Source organism: Neovison vison, chromosome X, assembly GCF_020171115.1.
Source record: "Neovison vison isolate M4711 chromosome X, ASM_NN_V1, whole genome shotgun sequence".
Lineage (NCBI taxonomy): Eukaryota > Metazoa > Chordata > Mammalia > Carnivora > Mustelidae > Neogale > Neogale vison.
In genome coordinates, this window is record NC_058105.1 from 4,467,605 (window position 1) to 4,485,366 (window position 17,762).

At 41.8% G+C, this 17,762-nt stretch overlaps 1 protein-coding gene across 7 annotated transcripts in view; it reads left to right on the forward strand.

The window, feature by feature from the left end:
• Positions 1 to 17,762, forward strand: part of AFF2 (AF4/FMR2 family member 2) — a 465,338-nt gene that overhangs the window by 319,109 nt on the left and 128,467 nt on the right. The window lies entirely within an intron of this gene.

Sequence of the window (17,762 nt, forward strand, 5' to 3'; positions counted from 1 at the left end):
GATTCTTGACTAGCTGTCTGAACATTATGTAACTTCCACCACAGACCTCATCATACATGATATTCAGACATGACCAGCTAGGATGAAGAAAGGATACATCTCAGCAGCCATGTTGGGACATGAAGTGTTGAGTGGATTGTTATGGCCAGTCAGCTTGAGACCTTGCTCTTTGCACGTCATCTGGTGACTGTATAATACAGACAAGCAAGTAGAGCCAGGAAGAGGTGGAATAAGAGATTACATGATGCTGGGTTAAAGTTCAGAAGCCAGGGCCCTGTGATTCTCTCAGCACTATCTTCATTTGTTATTAATGCTAACTAAAGGAGGGGTAAGGAGTAACCAATTTTCTGATTAACTACTGTAGATTTTGTAATATCCGTTTGTCCGAGAATATATCAAGGGAGTATTTCTCTCACAACTTCTTCCATTCCTTGTAATGGAAAATGAAAGTCAGCTTTTCTTTTTTTTTTCAATTAATTTATTTTCAGAAAAACAGTATTTATTATTTTTTCACCACACCCAGTGCTCCATGCAAGCCATGTCCTCTAATATCCACCACCTGGTACCCCAACCTCCCACCCCCCCGCCACTTCAAACCCCTCAGATTGTTTTTCAGAGTCCATAGTCTCTCATGGTTCACCTCCCCTTCCAATTTACCCAAAAGCACATACCCTCCCCAATGTCCATAACCCTACCCCCCTTCTCCCAACCCCCCTCCCCCCAGCAACCCACAGTTTGTTTCGTGAGATTAAGAGTCACTTATGGTTTGTCTCCCTCCCTATCCCATCTTGTTTCATGGATTCTTCTCCTACCCACTTAAGCCCCCATGTTGCATCACCACTTCCTCATATCAGGGAGATCATATGATAGTTGTCTTTCTCCGCTTGACTTATTTCGCTAAGCATGATACGCTCCAGTTCCATCCATGTTGTCACAAATGGCAAGATTTCGTTTCTTTTGATGGCTGCATAGTATTCCATTGTATATATATACCACATCTTCTTGATCCATTCATCTGTTGATGGACATCTAGGTTCTTTCCATAGTTTGGCTATCGTGGACATTGCTGCTATAAACATTCGGGTGCACGTGCCCCTTTGGATCACTACGTTTGTATCTTTAGGGTAAATTCCCAGTAGTGCAATTGCTGGGTCATAGGGCAGTTCTATTTTCAACATTTTGAGGAACGTCCATGCTGTTTTCCAGAGTGGTTGCACCAGCTTGCATTCCCACCAACAGTGTAGGAGGGTTCCCCTTTCTCCGCATCCTCGCCAGCATCTGTCATTTCCTGACTTGTTGATTTTAGCCATTCTGACTGGTGTGAGGTGATATCTCATTGTGGTTTTGATTTGTATTTCCCTGATGCTGAGTGATATGGAGCACTTTTTCATGTGTCTGTTGGCCATCTGGATGTCTTCTTTGCAGAAACGTCTGTTCATGTCCTCTGCCCATTTCTTGATTGGATTATTTGTTCTTTGGGTGTTGAGTTTGTTAAGTTCTTTATAGATTTTGGACACTAGTCCTTTATCTGATATGTCATTTGCAAATATCTTCTCCCATTCTGTCAGTTGTCTTTTGATTTTGTTAACTGTTTCCTTTGCTGTGCAAAAGCTTTTGATCTTGATGAAATCCCAACAGTTCATTTTTGCCTTTGCTTCCCTTGCCTTTGGCGATGTTCCTAGGAAGATGTTGCTGCGGCTGAGGTCAAAGAGGTTGCTGCCTGTGTTCTTCTCAAGGATTTTGATGGATTCCTTTCTCACATTGAGGTCCTTAATCCATTTTGAGTCTATTTTTGTGTGTGGTGTAAGGAAATGGTCCAATTTCATTTTTCTGCACGTGGCTGTCCAATTTTCCCAACACCATTTATTAAAGAGGCTGTCTATTTTCCATTGGACATTCTTTCCTGCTTTGTCAAAGATTAGTTGACCATAGAGTTGAGGGTCTATTTCTGGGCTCTCTATTCTGTTCCATTGATCTATGTGTCTGTTTTTGTGCCAGAACCATGCTGTCTTGATGATGACAGCTTTGTAATAGAGCTTGAAGTCCGGAATTGTGATGCCACCAACTTTCGCTTTCTTTTTCAATATCCCTTTGGCTATTCGAGGTCTTTTCTGGTTCCATATAAAATTTAAAATTATTTGTTCCATTTCTTTGAAAAAGATGGATGGTACTTTGATAGGAATTGCATTAAATGTGTAGATTGCTTTAGGTAGCATAGACATTTTCACAATATTTATTCTTCCAATCCAGGAGCATGGAACATTTTTCAATTTCTTTGTGTTTTCCTCAATTTCTTTCATGAGTACTTTATAGTTTTCTGAGTATAGATTCTTAGCCTCTTTGGTTAAGTTTATTCCTAGGTATCTTATGGTTTGGGGTGCAATTGTAAATGGGATTGACTCCTTAATTTCTCTTTCTTCTGTCTTGTTGTTGGTGTAGAGAAATGCAACTGATTTCTGTGCATTGATCTTATATCCTGACACTTTACTGAATTCCTGTACAAGTTCTAGCAGTTTTGGAGTGGAGTCTTTTGGGTTTTCCACATAGAGTATCATATCATCTGTGAAGAGTGATAATTTGACTTCTTCTTTGCCGATTTGGATGCCTTTAATTTCCTTTTGTTGTCTGATTGCTGAGGCTAGGACTTCTAGTACTATGTTGAATAGCAGTGGTGATAATGGACATCCCTGCCGTGTTCCTGACCTTAGCGGAAAAGCTTTCAGTTTTTCTCCATTGAGAATGATATTTGCGGTGGGTTTTTCATAGATGGCTTTGATGATATTGAGGTATGTGCCCTCTATCCCTACACTTTGAAGAGTTTTGATCAGGAAGGGATGCTGTACTTTGTCAAATGCTTTTTCAGCATCTATTGAGAGTATCATATGGTTGTTGTTCTTTCTTTTATTAATGTGTTGTATCACATTGACTGATTTGCGGATGTTGAACCAATCTTGCAGCCCTGGGATAACTCCCACTTGGTCGTGGTGAATAATCCTTTTAATGTACTGTTGAATCCTATTGGCTAGTATTTTGGTGATAATTTTCACATCTGTGTTCATCAAGGATATTGGTCTATAGCTCTCTTTTTTGATGGGATCCTTGTCTGGTTTTGGGATCAAGGTGATGCTGGCCTCATAAAATGAGTTTGGAAGTTTTCCTTCCATTTCTATCTTTTGGAACAGTTTCAGGAGAATAGGAATTAGTTCTTCTTTAAATGTTTGGTAGAATTCCCCCGGGAAGCTGTCTGGCCCTGGGCTTTTGTTTGTTTGGAGATTTTTTTTTTCTTTTTCCAATTTATTTATTTTCAGAAAAACAGTATTCATTATTTTTTCACCACACCCAGTGCTCCATGCAAGCCGCGCCCTCTATAATACCCACCACCTGGTACCCCAACCTCCCACCCCTCCGCCACTTCAAACCCCTCAGATTGTTTTTCAGAGTCCATAGTCTCTCATGGTTCACCACCCCTTCCAATTTACCCAAAAGCACATACCCTCCCCAATGTCCATAACCCTACCCCCCTGTTTGGAGATTTTTAATGACTGTTTCAATCTCCTTACTGGTTATGGGTCTGTTCAGGCTTTCTATTTCTTCCTGGTTCAATTTTGGTAGTTTATATGTTTCTAGGAATGCATCTGTTTCTTCCAGATTGTCAAATTTGTTGGCATAGAGTTGCTCATAGTATGTTCTTATAATAGTTTGTATTTCTTTGGTGTTAGTTGTGATCTCTCCTCTTTCATTCTTGATTTTATTTATTTGGGTCCTTTCTCTTTTCTTTTTGATAAGTCTGGCCAGGGGTTTATCAATTTTATTAATTCTTTCAAAGAACCAGCTCCTAGTTTCGTTGATTTGTTCTATTTTTTTTGTTGTTTCTATTTCATTGATTTCTGCTCTGATCTTTATGATTTCTCTTCTCCTGCTGGGCTTAGGGTTTCTTTCTTGTTCTTTCTCCAGCTCCTTTAGGTGTACGGTTAGGTTGTGTACCTGAGACCTTTCTTTTTTCTTGAGAAAAGCTTGTACCGCTGTATATTTTCCTCTCAGGACTGCCTTTGTTGTGTCCCACAGATTTTGAACCATTGTATTTTCATTATCATTTGTTTCCATGATTTTTTTCAATTCTTCTTTAATTTCCTGGTTGACCCATTCATTCTTTAGAAGGATGCTATTTAGTCTCCATGTATTTGGGTTCTTTCCAAACTTCCTCTTGTGGTTGAGTTCTAGCTTCAGAGCATTGTGGTCTGAAAATATGCAGGGAATGATCCCAATCTTTTGATACCGGTTGAGTCCTGATTTCGGACCGAGGATGTGATCTATTCTGGAGAATGTTCCATGTGCACTAGAGAAGAATGTGTATTCTGGTGCTTTGGGATGAAATATTCTGAAAATATCTGTGATGTCCATCTCATCCAGCGTATCATTTAAGGCCTTTATTTCCCTGTTGATCTTTTGCTTGGATGATCTGTCCATTTCAGTGAGGGGAGTGTTAAAGTCCCCTACTATTATTGTATTATTGTTGATGTGTTTCTTTGATTTTGTTATTAATTGGTTTATATAGTTGGCTGCTCCCACGTTGGGGGCATAGATATTTAAAATTGTTAGATCTTCTTGTTGAACAGACCCTTTGAGTATGATATAGTGTCCTTCCTCATCTCTTATTATAGTCTTTGGCTTAAAATCTAATTGATCTGATATAAGGATTGCCACTCCTGCTTTTTTCTGATGTCCATTAGCATGGTAAATTCTTTTCCACCCCCTCACTTTAAATCTGGAGGTGTCTTCGGGTTTAAAATGAGTTTCTTGGAGGCAACATATAGATGGGTTTTGTGTTTTTTTTTTCCATTCTGATACCCTGTGTCTTTTGATTGGGGCATTTAGCCCATTAACATTCAGGGTAACTGTTGAGAGATATGATTTTAGTGCCATTGTATTGCCTGTAAGGTGACTGTTACTGTATATTGTCTCTGTTCCTTTCTGATCTACCACTTGTAGGCTCTCTCTTTGCTTAGAGGACCCCTTTCAGTATTTCCTGTAGAGCTGGTTTGGTGTTTTCAAATTCTTTCAGTTTTTGTTTGTCCTGGAAGCTTTTAATCTCTCCTTCTATTTTCAATGATAGCCTAGCTGGATATAGTATTCTTGGCTGCATGTTTTTCTCGTTTAGTGCTCTGAAAATATCATGCCAGCTCTTTCTGGCCTGCCAGGTCTCTGTGGATAAGTCAGCTGTCAATCTAATACTTTTACCATTGTATGTTACAGACTTCTTTTCCAGGGCTGCTTTCAGGATTTTCTCTTTGTCACTAAGGCTTGTAAATTTTACTATTAGGTGACGGGGTGTGGGCCTATTCTTATTGATTTTGAGGGGCGTTCTCTGAACCTCCTGAATTTTGATGCTCGTTCCCTTTGCCATACTGGGGAAATTCTCCCCAATAATTCTCTCCAGTATACCTTCTGCTCCCCTCTCTCTTTCTTCTTCTTCTGGAATCCCAATTATTCTAATGTTGTTTCGTCTTATGGTGTCACTTATCTCTCGAATTCTCCCCTCATGGTCCAGTAGCTGTTTGTCCCTCTTTTGCTCAGCTTCTTTATTCTCTGTCATTTGGTCTGCTATATCGCTAATTCTTTCTTCTGCCTCATTTATCCTAGCAGTGAGAGACTCCATTTTTTATTGAACATCATTAATAGCTTTTTTGATTTCAACTTGGTTATATTTTAGTTCTTTTATTTCTCCAGAAAGGGCTTTTATATCTCTGGAGAGGGTTTCTCTAATATCTTCCATGCCTTTTTCAAGCCTGGCTAGAACCTTGAGAATTGTCATTTTGAACTCTAGATCTGACATATTACCAATGTCTGTATTGATTAGGTCCCTAGCCTTCGGTACTGCCTCTTGTTCTTTTTTTTTGTTGTGAATTTTTTCACCTTGTCATTTTGTCCAGCTAATAGTATATGAAGGAGCAAGTAAAATACTAAAAGGGTGGCAACAATCCCAGGAAAATATGCTTTAACCAAATCAGAAGAGATCCCAAATCGTGAGGGGGGGATTTCTACCCCCTCATGATTGGGTGAGGGATCTCTTCTGATTGGGATCTCTTCTGATTGGGATCTCCCAATCTCTTCTGATTGGGATCTCTTCTGATTTTGGGATAAAAAGAGGTTCAAAAAGAAAGAAGGAAAAAAAAGAATTAAAAAAAGAGATTGAATTAAAAATTCAATCAAGAATTAAAAAAAGAGATTGAAGAGATTGGGATCTCTTCTGATTTGGGGATAAAAAGAGGTTCAAAAATAAAGAAAGAAAAAAAAGAAAAAAAGAATTAACAAAAAGAAAATGAATAAAGAAAAGAATAAGAAAGAAATATATATATATTATATAAACTAGTTAAAAAATAAAAAGGGTAAAAGTTAAAAAAAATTTAGCAGAAGAGAAAAAAAATGAAAAAGAAAAAATTTAAATTAACTGCAAGACTAAAAAATCACAGGGAGAAAGCCATGAGTTCCATGGTTTGTTTTCTCCTCCTCTGGAATTCTGCTGCTCTCCTTGGTATTGAAACTGCACTCCTTGGTAGGTGAACTTGGTCTTGCCTGGATTTCTTATTGATCTTCTGGGGGAGGGGCCTGTTGTAGTGATTCTCAAGTGTCTAAGGGCGGAATTGCACCGCCCTTACCAAGGGCCGGGCTGAGTGATCTGCTCGGCTTTGCTTTCAGGAGCTTTTGTTCCCTGAGCGCTTTCCGTAGAGTTCCGGAGGACGGGAACACAAATGGCGGCCTCCTGGTCCCCGGCCCGGAGGAGCCGAGAGCCCGGGGCCCCACTCCCCAGTGCGCCCTCAGCGAACAGCTCCCAGTAACTCCGTCTGCCTGACCTCTGGCCGCGCTCCGAGCTCACCGAGCCTGCGGCCGGTTCAAGGTAACCCCGAGCTGCGAGCTCACTGTCGGCTCTGTCTCTGCAGCCGGCTTTCCCGTTCCAATATCCGCAAGCTCTGCGACTCTCAGACACCCCCGATCCTTCTGTGACCCTGCGGGACCTGAGGCCACGCTGACCCCGCGCGGGCTTCACCCCGGTTTAGCCTCTGGAGCGATGTCCCTCAGCGGAACAGACTTTTAAAAGTCCCGATTTTGTGCTCCGCTGCTCCGCCGCTTGCCGGGAGCCGGCCCCTCCCCCCGGGGTCTATCTTCCCGTCGCTTTGGATTCACTTCTCCGCCAGTCCTACCTTTCAGAAAGTGGTTGTTTTTCTGTTTCTAGAATTGCTGTTCTTCTTCTCTTCGATCTGCCGATGGATTTGCAGGTGTTTGCAATCTCTAGATAAGCTCTCTAGCTGATCTCCTGCTAGCTGAAGTAGTCTCAGCCGCTACTTCTCCGCCATCTTGACTCCTCCCCCGAAAGTCAGCTTTTCTATGTGAGTAATAGTCACATAACTTGAAAATGTTTGAAATGAAATAATTTATAACATTCAAGTGGTCTAAGGGCACATTTGAAGTAAATCACTTACCTTTTGGAAGATCGCAAATAATTATCTAAAACAACTGGGAATGACTCCCAAATAGACCATGGTTCTAAGAAAGGCAATGGCATTTCTGTGTTTGTAGTTCCATTGAACAGCGAAGCCCCCAGAGCCCTGGCCCCATCATCAGTTCTATTGTTTGGTTTTCTGGCCTGATCTGTGCTTTCTCATTCCAAGTTCAATTTCAGCAACCAAGAGCTCTCATTTAAAGAGGTGAGAAAAAAGTAAAAAGGGGGGAAATAAAGCCCTAACCCTGAATTAAGGACCAAATTATGTGGAAACATGGAAATCCAAATCGTCTTTAATATTGTTTATTTCAGCTTTTCCATTCATTGCATCTTGAATTGCCCTTCCCCTTGTGATTCTGTGATTCTAGTAAACAATAGGTTTTAGTCTCATACTTTGCCCTCCTCCCATTAAAATGTCAATAAAATTAATACACATACACACACACACACACACACACACACTTGAGCATTTAGGAAATCAACACAGGTTTCCAGATTTGAAAAAATATAACAGTATTTTTCCCACTGGAAAATGATCTTACTCCTAAAGCAAGAGTATTAGGCTCATGCTGTGAAATATGCTGATTTCCATATAGAACATAAAATTCAATATTTCAATAGTTTGTAACTAACAGAAATAAACTCGTCAATTGTGATTTATAGTTAGAAGCTGCATTTCCAGAAAACAGCATTTCATATCACAGGGGTATATTGCGTAATTCAGTAGGACTAAGGTTCTCTACAGGAAGAGTCAATAAAACTGGAAGGTGCTGAGTCCACTTTATGAATGAGCTGTTCTCTTTTTTAGCTACTGGATCTAAGGGCCAAGTGTTGTCCATCAGATTTGAGCTGGAATAAGTTCCCTTCTTTATTGTAGGGTGTGGATTTATTATTTTTGCTTTTAGCTTCCAAACTATTATCTGCTTAGCTATTTCTATTACTCTCCCCTATTTTACTACTGTGTGCTTTTCAAGCCAGCTTCTAGGATTTTCCATGTGGCAGAGTAATCCTCCAGGCAACTAAGAACTTTCTCTGTGTAGATGGCCATTGGTGGCTTGAGTTGGGTGAGAAACAGCCCTGAAGCTGGCCCTTGCTGCAGGAGAGACACCTTCCCGAGACTGTCAGATATCCTGGATATGCTCCTCCCACTTTATTGCAGTGAGAGAGTAGAGAGTCTTGCAAAGCAGAATTCCTTAATTACTGGGAGACATTATTAGTTTTCCACATATTTGCTTATCTTCCCCAGCTGATGAAAGCCAGACCTTCCATTTGGGCCTGGATTGTTTGTAAGGACTGCATGCATGGGCAGCAGGTTCAAAAGCACTGATCTAAGTATGTCCAAATCCAAACTGGGAACCCGCCAGGCTCCCTCTGTGTTCCTGACAGCCACACTTTCTCTGGGGCTGACCCCAGCAGTCTGACTGGCTTTTGGAGAACTGGGTCTTTCCTTGCTCTGTAGATTTCACTGCCATACCATGTTTTTTATGGGATGTCCATCCATGAGGTGCTGTCCTACCCGCTCTGTTTAGAACTCTCACTGCCTATTAGGCAAGAGCATTAGACAAAGGGAGTTCCAAGATCTGAGTTTGCTTCTCTCTGCAATGGTAGTTATAGTATTGAGGGGAAAGCATTGATTCAGATAACAGGATTCAGATAATATGAGTGTAAATTATGGGGGAACTTTTTATTTCAAAATATACAGATACAGCCCCCTAGGGGAAATTCAGAAAATTAATGAGCTATGTGTATACACATAAAGGTATACACACAAACACTTGTCATAATTCAAAAATAGAACTTCCCTATGACCCTGCAATTGCACTACTGGGTATTTACCCCAAAGATACAGATGTAGTGAAAAGAAGGGCCATCTGTAAGAAATTAAAGAAGACACAAAAAGATGGAAGTCCATTCCATGCTCTTGGATAGGAAGAATAAACATTGTTAAAATGTCAATACTGCCTAGAGCAATCTATATTTTCAATGCCATTCCAATCAAAATTCCACTGGTATATTTCAAAGAGCTGGAGCAAATAATCCTAAAATTTGAATGGAATCAGAAGAGACCCTGAATCGCTAAGGAAATGTTGAAAAACAAAAATAAAACTCGGGGCATCACATTACCTGATTTCAAGCTTTACTACAAAGCTGTGATCACCAAGACAGCATGGTACTGGCATAAAAACAGACACATAGGCCAGTGGAACAGAGTAGATAACCCAGATATGGACCTCAACTCTATGGGCAAATAATCTTCGACAAAACAGGAAAAAGTATACAGTATACAGTGGAAAAAAGACAGTCTCTTCAATAAATGGTGCTGGGAAAACTGGACAGCTATATGTAGAAGAATGAAACTCGACCATTCTCTTACACCATACACAAAGATAAACTCAAAATGGATAAAAGACCTCAATGTGAGACAGGAATCCATCAGAATCCTAGAGGAGAACATAGGCAGTAACCTCTTCGATATCAGCCACAGCAACTTCTTTCAAGATATGTTTCCAAAGGCAAAGGAAACAAAAGCGAAAATTAACTTTTGGGACTTCATCAAGATCAAAAGCTTCTGCACAGCAAAGGAAACAGTCAACAAAACAAAGAGGCAACCCACGGAATGGGAGAAGATGTTTGCAAATGACAGTACAGTCAAAAGGTTGATATCCAGGATCTATAAAGAACTCCTCAAACTCAACACACACAAAACAGACAATCCTATCAAAAAATGGGCAGAAGATGTGAACAGACACTTCTCCAATGAAGACATACAAATGGCTATCAGACACATGAAAAAATGTTCATCATCACTAGCCACCAGGGAGATTCAAATTAAAACCACATTGAGATACCACCTTACACCAGTTAGAATGGCCCAAATTAGCAAGACAGGAAACAACGTGTTATGGAGAAGATGTGGAGAAAGGGGACCCCTCTTCCACTATTGGTGGGAATGCAGGTTGGTGCAGCCACTTTGGAAAACAGTATGGAGATTCCTCAAGAAATTAAAAATAGAACTTCCCTATGACCCTACCATTGCACTACTGGGTATTTACCCCAAAGGTACAGATGTAGTGAAAAGAAGGGTCATCTGTACCCCAATGTTTATAGCAGCAATGGCCACAGTCACCAAACTGTGGAAAGAACCAAGATGCCCTTCAACGGACGAATGGATAAGGAAGATGTGGTCCATATACACTATGGAGTATTATGCCTCCATCAGAAAGGATGAATACCCAACTTTTGTAGCAACATGGGCGGGACTGGAGAAGTTTATGCTGAGTAAAATAAGTCAAGCAGAGAGAGTCAAGTATCATATGGTTTCACTTATTTGTGGAGCATAACAAATAGCATAGAGGACAAGGGGAGATGGAGAGGAAAAGGGAGTTGGGGGAAATTGGAAGGGGAGGTGAACCATGAGAGATTATGGACTCTGAAAAGCAACCTGAGGGTTTTGAAGGGGCGGGGGGTGGGAGGTTGGGGGAACCAGGTTGTGGGTATTAGAGAGGGCACAGATTGCTTGGAGCACTGGGTGTGGTGCAATAACAATTAATACTGTTATGCTGAAAAGAAATAAAAAATTTAAAAAAAGAAGGGCCATCTGTACCCCAATGTTTATAGCAGCAATGGCCATGGTCACCAAACTGTGTAAAGAACCAAGATGCCCTTCAGCGGCAAATGGATAAGGAAGATGTGGTCCATATACACTATGGAGAATTATGCCTCCATCAGAAAGGATGAATACCCAACTTTTGTACCAACATGGACGGGACTGGAAGAGATTATGCTGAGTGAAATTAGTCAAGCAGAGAGAGTCAAGTATCATATGGTTTCATTTATTTGTGGAGCATAACAAATAACATGGAGGACATAGGGAGATGGAGAGGAGAAGGGAGTTGAGGATATTGGAAGGGGGATGAACCATGAGAGACTATGGACTCTGAAAAACAACCTGAGGGTTTTGAAGGGGCAGGGGTGGGAGGTTGGGGGAGCCAGGTGGTGGGTATTATGGAGGGCACATATGGCATGGAGCACTGGGTGTGGTGCATAAACAATGAATTCTGTTATGCTGAAAAGAAATTAATAAAAAAATAGAGGGGGTTGGATTTGGAAATTAGTAAATAAACAGTAAATATATCCTAAAAAAATTCAAAAGTAAACAGATACACTCTAAAAAAAAAAGTTATACTCTTTAGTAATTAGACTTAACAACATAAAAGTGCCTTAACCTTTAACCCTTAATAAGTTCTAGAGGGAAGAAGACCCGATGGTTTTTGTTTCTCTCCACCTCTATGAGTCTTAGAACAGGCCTTACCCAGGGCTCCTAAATCCAGTGGAGTTTCTAGTCTCTTAAAAAATAAGTCAAGCAGAAAGAGTCAATTATCATATGGTTTCACTTATTTGTGGAGCATAACAAATAGCATAGAGGACAAGGGGTGTTAAAGAGGAGAAGGGAGTTGGGGTAAATTGGAAGGGGAGGTGAACCACGAGAGACTATGGACTCTGAAAAACAATCTGAGGGGTTTGAAGTGGCGGGGGGGGGATGGGAGGTTGGGGAACCAGGTGGTGGGTATTATAGAGGGCACGGATTGCATGGAGCACTGGGTGTGGTGAAAAAATAATGAATACTGGTTTTCTGAAAATAAATAAATTGAAAAAAAAAGGTCCCTCTCCCAAAAGAGGGTAGCTCATGGGCATCTGAAGGTCAAACTGTATTTTTCAGGACTCTAGACTCATATATTTGTGTGGTAATATCATGTCCATTCTGCCTCTGAAAGATCCATTTATTTCCATTACGAGATTCAAGAATTGAATGTACACACCAGACATTGTGTTACTTCCTAGTTTCTTAATGAAGCCATTGAGGACTGATGAAGGAGAAAACTGAAACGAAACCCAAAGAACTTGGATTGTCTTTGTTGAGTTGGATTGCTTCATCTGGTTTATAATATCTTGTCAATTCTTTGTCAGTACAGTGGCTTTACAAAAATTCATGACCTTGTTGGTCTTTTACAAGCCATCCTAAATAGGAACAGATAAGATACATTCAGTATCCATGAGAAGCATTTTCATACAGCATCCATGTACTCAAGTGTATCTGTGTACTTGGTCCTTGAAGTCAGCTAATTTTGTGAGCGCTGTTGAGAAGATGTAAGCTCCAAACATCCAGCTCCTTCATTATACTTGGTTGTTAGCATCTGGACCCTGTCCAGTTGGAAACCCTCCAGACCCCCTTTTAATCAAGCCACTCCTGTGTTTTAAACCCTGCTCTCTCAAACATCTGGATGGTTTCCATAAAAGCCCAATATGGAGGCAGAAAGGAGGTCCTTTCTTGCCATAAAAACAGTTCTTTCACTTGCAGTCATAGCTACAGGTTTTTAAACATTCCAGCCAGGAACCCAGAGACTTGGTAGAAGGCCTCACAGTGACAGACTAGTTGTAGCCAGTCTCCATTCCCTGGCAGGAGATGGGCATGTACACTATATGAATGGATACTTGAAGGTAGTTCTATTTAGGAGGAAAAGGAAACATTTTGTCTATGAGGGCCCAGAAGGGCAAAGTGAGTATACTGCTCCTTGGCAGGCAAGCCTGAAGCTAGGCCTCTCCCCCCCCCACCATGGCGCCCTTTCTCGTGGGCATTCATGAGTTCAGGGATTCAGAACAACCCATTCGGCATGTTGAACATGGAACTTGGATGGCTGAAGTTAGTTATAGCCAAACCTGCTCAAAATTGCCTTAAATAAAGCATGGTTTCTAAACTCTTCTCTATGTGGTAGGAAGACTACAAAGACTATTAGAATGTTTTCCACTTTACTATAACCAATAACAAGCATTATATTATTTCTCAGGTGAATTCTGGATTTTTTTTAACCCCCTCAAAAAACAAAACAAAAAAAACCTTGTGTTCATTACAATCCTCACCATCCTACCTAAATTTTCTCATTGAAAAAATCTGATTTGAGATTCAAGGACCTCCAGGGCCTCTTGTGGAACACTAGCCCATGTCTCCAGCAATTTCATATACTCTTCCATAAGTAGATGTTTGGTCTGCTTTTTAGCTACACCTCTGGTAGCAAAGCTACTGTGTCATGAGGCAAGGGGATGGAGGCTGTGATTTTCTTATTCAGATGAATTCTTAATCAGAATCCGTGATTTGGCACTTGGAATTTGGATCGGCTATTGAGGAGTGTGAAACTTACCAACACCCAACTCAACCTCCCTGACGACCTGGCCGGTTATCTTGATGGCTTTTACTAGTTGTAGCCATTCCAGTTTTCAGGCCAAGATGCCTGCCAACTCTTGCTTTGAGCCTGTCTTGTAGGCTCTGCATCTTAGAGCTTGCCAGCTTTTCCTAAGGACTTAATATTTTTCTGGATGTTCTCCACCACATCAGGGACAGCCACCTGGGAGCAGAGAAAACAAAATTTGGCAGCCTGTTCAAGCTGTGAATTAAAGGTAATTCACAGTTTGAAATGAATCAGCATGAGGTCCTTAAGAAGAGTAATCAGACATCGAGAGGATTTTATTTTGAGGATTGTATATTGGCTAATGGGACAACAAGCAATACTGGCATTTGGAATGTTCATGTCAGGAAGTGCTGAAGCTGCTGGTGCTTGACAGGCGCCAAGACTGAAAAGTGAGGCTTCTTCAGCGGGAGGAGTGGGCTTCCACTTTCCTGACAGAAGCTCAAAACAGGGATGTCTTGTGCAGTGAGCATAAATCTTGAAAGATCAGATTTGATTTCTGTGTTGTTCACGTGCCCAAGATTCATCTGTTTCTGGTGGATTGTGAGAATCTGTAATTAGAAGCCGATGTCTCCCTCTCTCTCTCTCAGGGAAAAGTCAAGTATCTCTTTTTTTCCACCTGATTTGCATCCATTTTTATTCATTCATTCAGGCTTTCTTTCCTTTCCACAAAAATGCATGAAGCCACTGGTTTGTAAAGCTTGGGGTGAAGCCTTGTGGTAAATTCACACATCTTTCCTTCCAGGAGCTCCCAGTGAAGGTTACACTCACACTGATGACACTAGTACCTCCACTAAGCCATATCAACTGAGTGTCCACTATATGCCAGGCAGTTTGTCTCTTGATAACAAGCCTGTGGGAGTCACCTTGTTTTTTGCCACGGGGGCAGTACCAAACCTTGGAGACATTGAGTGAGTTGCCCAAAGAGCTACAGTACAAAGCCAGAATAAGACAGACTTCAGAGCACATGCCCTTAACCTACACTAAAGCCATTCCATGGACACTTTGGAGATGGCCCCACTGATTTCCATTCAGTTGTGATCTTGCCCAGGCATTAGGCTAAAGTGGACTGACCATAGCTGCAGACCAGAATGGTAGCTGTCAGTTTGGTTTAGATCAGAGAAAGTATTAGATCTTAATACCGCATGTGTGGACATGGATACTGTGTAGGTGAGCATGGGTCTGTCCTCAACTCAGGGCCAACAACTCAGTTGTGTCATCATGCCTATAGAATGAGTTCTTCAGAGAGGCAGAAGGATCTGTGACTCTGAGGGGACTTACACCACCATGTCAAATCCCTGGGAGGCCGATTTCTATGACCTGTGGTAGGTATAGCATCTCTCTCTCTCTCTCTCTCTCTCTCTCTCCAGAGAGCTCTATTTTTCCATATTTAAGCCAACATAAGCCAGCTGATACTTAGGTCTATTTTTATGAGAAGCTTAGCCATGGCCTTTCATGCTTACCAACTTGGTTGATAATCAAAATGTTTTTCTATGTCTTCATTGTGAAATAATGTTAAAAACTATTCCCAATGTGATCAACCAACCCCAAGTTCTCTTTAATGTTTTGAACAATAACTGGAAGTGACGGAAGTAACGCAGGTGGAAAACACCAGAATTAAAATAATTCCACTTGTATAATTGAATGTAGCTAGAACCAGGGCTACTTTCCTGTGCACTGTGATTTTTAAGATTTTTTTTTTATTTATTTGAGAGAGAGAGAGAGAATGAGCACAAGTGGGTGGAAGGATAGAGGGAGACAGAGAGAGAGAGAGAAAGAGAATCCCCAAGGAGACTCCCCCCCTGAGTGGGGAGCCCAATGTGGGGCTCAATCTTATGACCCTGAAATTATGACCTGAGCTGAAATCAAGAGTCAGATGTTCAACCAACTGTGCCACCCAGGCACCCCTGTCTTTCATTGTCCTAAAGACCCTCACAAAATATGTTGGCCCCACATGGGTATCACAGCAATCCCGTTAGCCCCAGGTGAAAAGAAACCAGGTTGGGTTTGGGGGAAATCCTCACCCAATGTCCCCGAGCTAGGGATGAGGGAGCTGGAGCTAGAAGCCCAAGTTCTGCATGCCCATTGGAACATAGTGCCTTGTCCCCAGATCCCCCCGATGGCCACAGGGCTGGAGCACATCAACCAGAGTACCGACTAGTCTTCCAGGCAAAGAAACAATAGCCACAGTATAGACAAGTCTCTAGATCATTCCCAGAAATTAAAAAGAAACAAGCAAACCAACCCAGCAGAGGCTGGAGTAGGTGCGAAGGAGTATCTGCCCTGCTTCTAAACTATTCATTCTTCTTTTCCATCCTATCAAGCATTTCACAAACAGCCAGCTCATCTGCCACAATTACGTTGTCAGGAGCACTATGTTTAAATGGTCTGCTCTTGACACCTTCCCAGAGCTGCTAAAAGCCCTTCCATTCTACTGACAAGTGGGGAACAGGATTGGTAGAATACTGCAGATGCTTGCACAATTCCAGCTGAAGAGTCAGTTGAAAAATCTGAGAAATGCCTTTCTTTGTGACCCATCCATCCATGTCCATAAAGAGGGCCTGAACAGGAGAAGGTCTCGAAGCTATTCGATGGACATCTCCAAATATGCTGCCAAGATGGGGACCCAGAGGGACAGAGGGATGGTACACCTTGTAAATCTAAATGAGCACAATATCATTTCTTTGCAACCCCCTGGGATCTTGGCACCCAGTATCCACCAGTGCAGCCCTTAATACACCGTCTGGTCCTTAGCTCAGGAAAAGGGGAATTTAGGAAGGGGGTGGTGGTGGTGGAAGGTAATGATTTACCCAGAAGTCAGCCTGTAGTTCTACCACCTCCATTGCCCAGCTTCAGGACCAACCCCATTTCTGCATAGGTTGGCCACTTCTTAAAATTCCAGACTGGGATCTCAATATTGTAATAATGTGAAGTTACTTCTAGATTTTCAAGAGAAAAATCTTCCCAAAGTCCCTCATACTCATAATATCTAGAAATTCTCTAGGATACGTGGAAATTGAAAAGGTTATTCTAGGTGTCTCCAAAATCAGTTTTGTGTATCCTGTAGTACAGTGAGAAAGGAAGCACAGAGACTATATGTAAACTTGGGTCATTCCAGCCATCACTTCCAGCCACCTTCTGTATGCCCTTTCTACCACTCCCAGGCTTGTCCCTGCCAGGTTCTCACCCCAAACAGCCACATTCACACAGCCACCGCTAGTCCCAATTCTGGGAACCTGGCCTGCCCTGTTCCCCTTCATCCTACAGTGCTTCATAACAGTAAACCAACCTTGCAGAGGAGTTTTCCTCTTAGCAGTTGGATGACCTGCTCAGGATTACACACCTAGTTAGTGAAAGAGCTAGAATTTCACTCTAGGATTCTTGGATTTCAAAACTCGGACTTTTAGGGCGCCTGGGTGGCTCAGTGGGTTAAGCCTCTGCCTTCGGCTCAGGTCATGGTCTCAGAGTCCTGGGATCGAGTCCAGCATCGGGCTCTCTGCTCAGCAGGGAGCCTGCTTCCTCCTCTCTCTCTACTGCCTCGCTGCCTACTTGTGATCCCTCTCTGTCAAATAAATAAATAAAATCTAAAAAAAAAAAAACCTCACTTTTAGCTCTTCTACTGTAACTGCCACACTGGCATCACATTTCAGTTGAATAATCATTAATCATTAAGTATGAAGGAAGAGAACACTGCTATAATAATCATGCTTTCTAATCCTGTGAGGCTTTCTGTTTCTACATGCTGTTATAACCAGTCTCTCCCCCGTCCTGGGAGCCAAAGTGGGGCAGCTCAGATCCCAGCTTCCTCACTACTTGCCACGTGACTTCATGACATCACTTAGTGCTTCCCCGGGACTTTGCTGCATCATATATAAAATGGAGCCTCGATACCACTTGGGTTCCTTAGTAAATTGTGCTGCTTTCAGGTGAGCTCATGAATGGAACTGCAGGCAGTTATTCACATCCCTTCTCTCCCCATGGTAAAAATCAGACAAGTCACACTTGCAGGGGTTGAGTGAGGT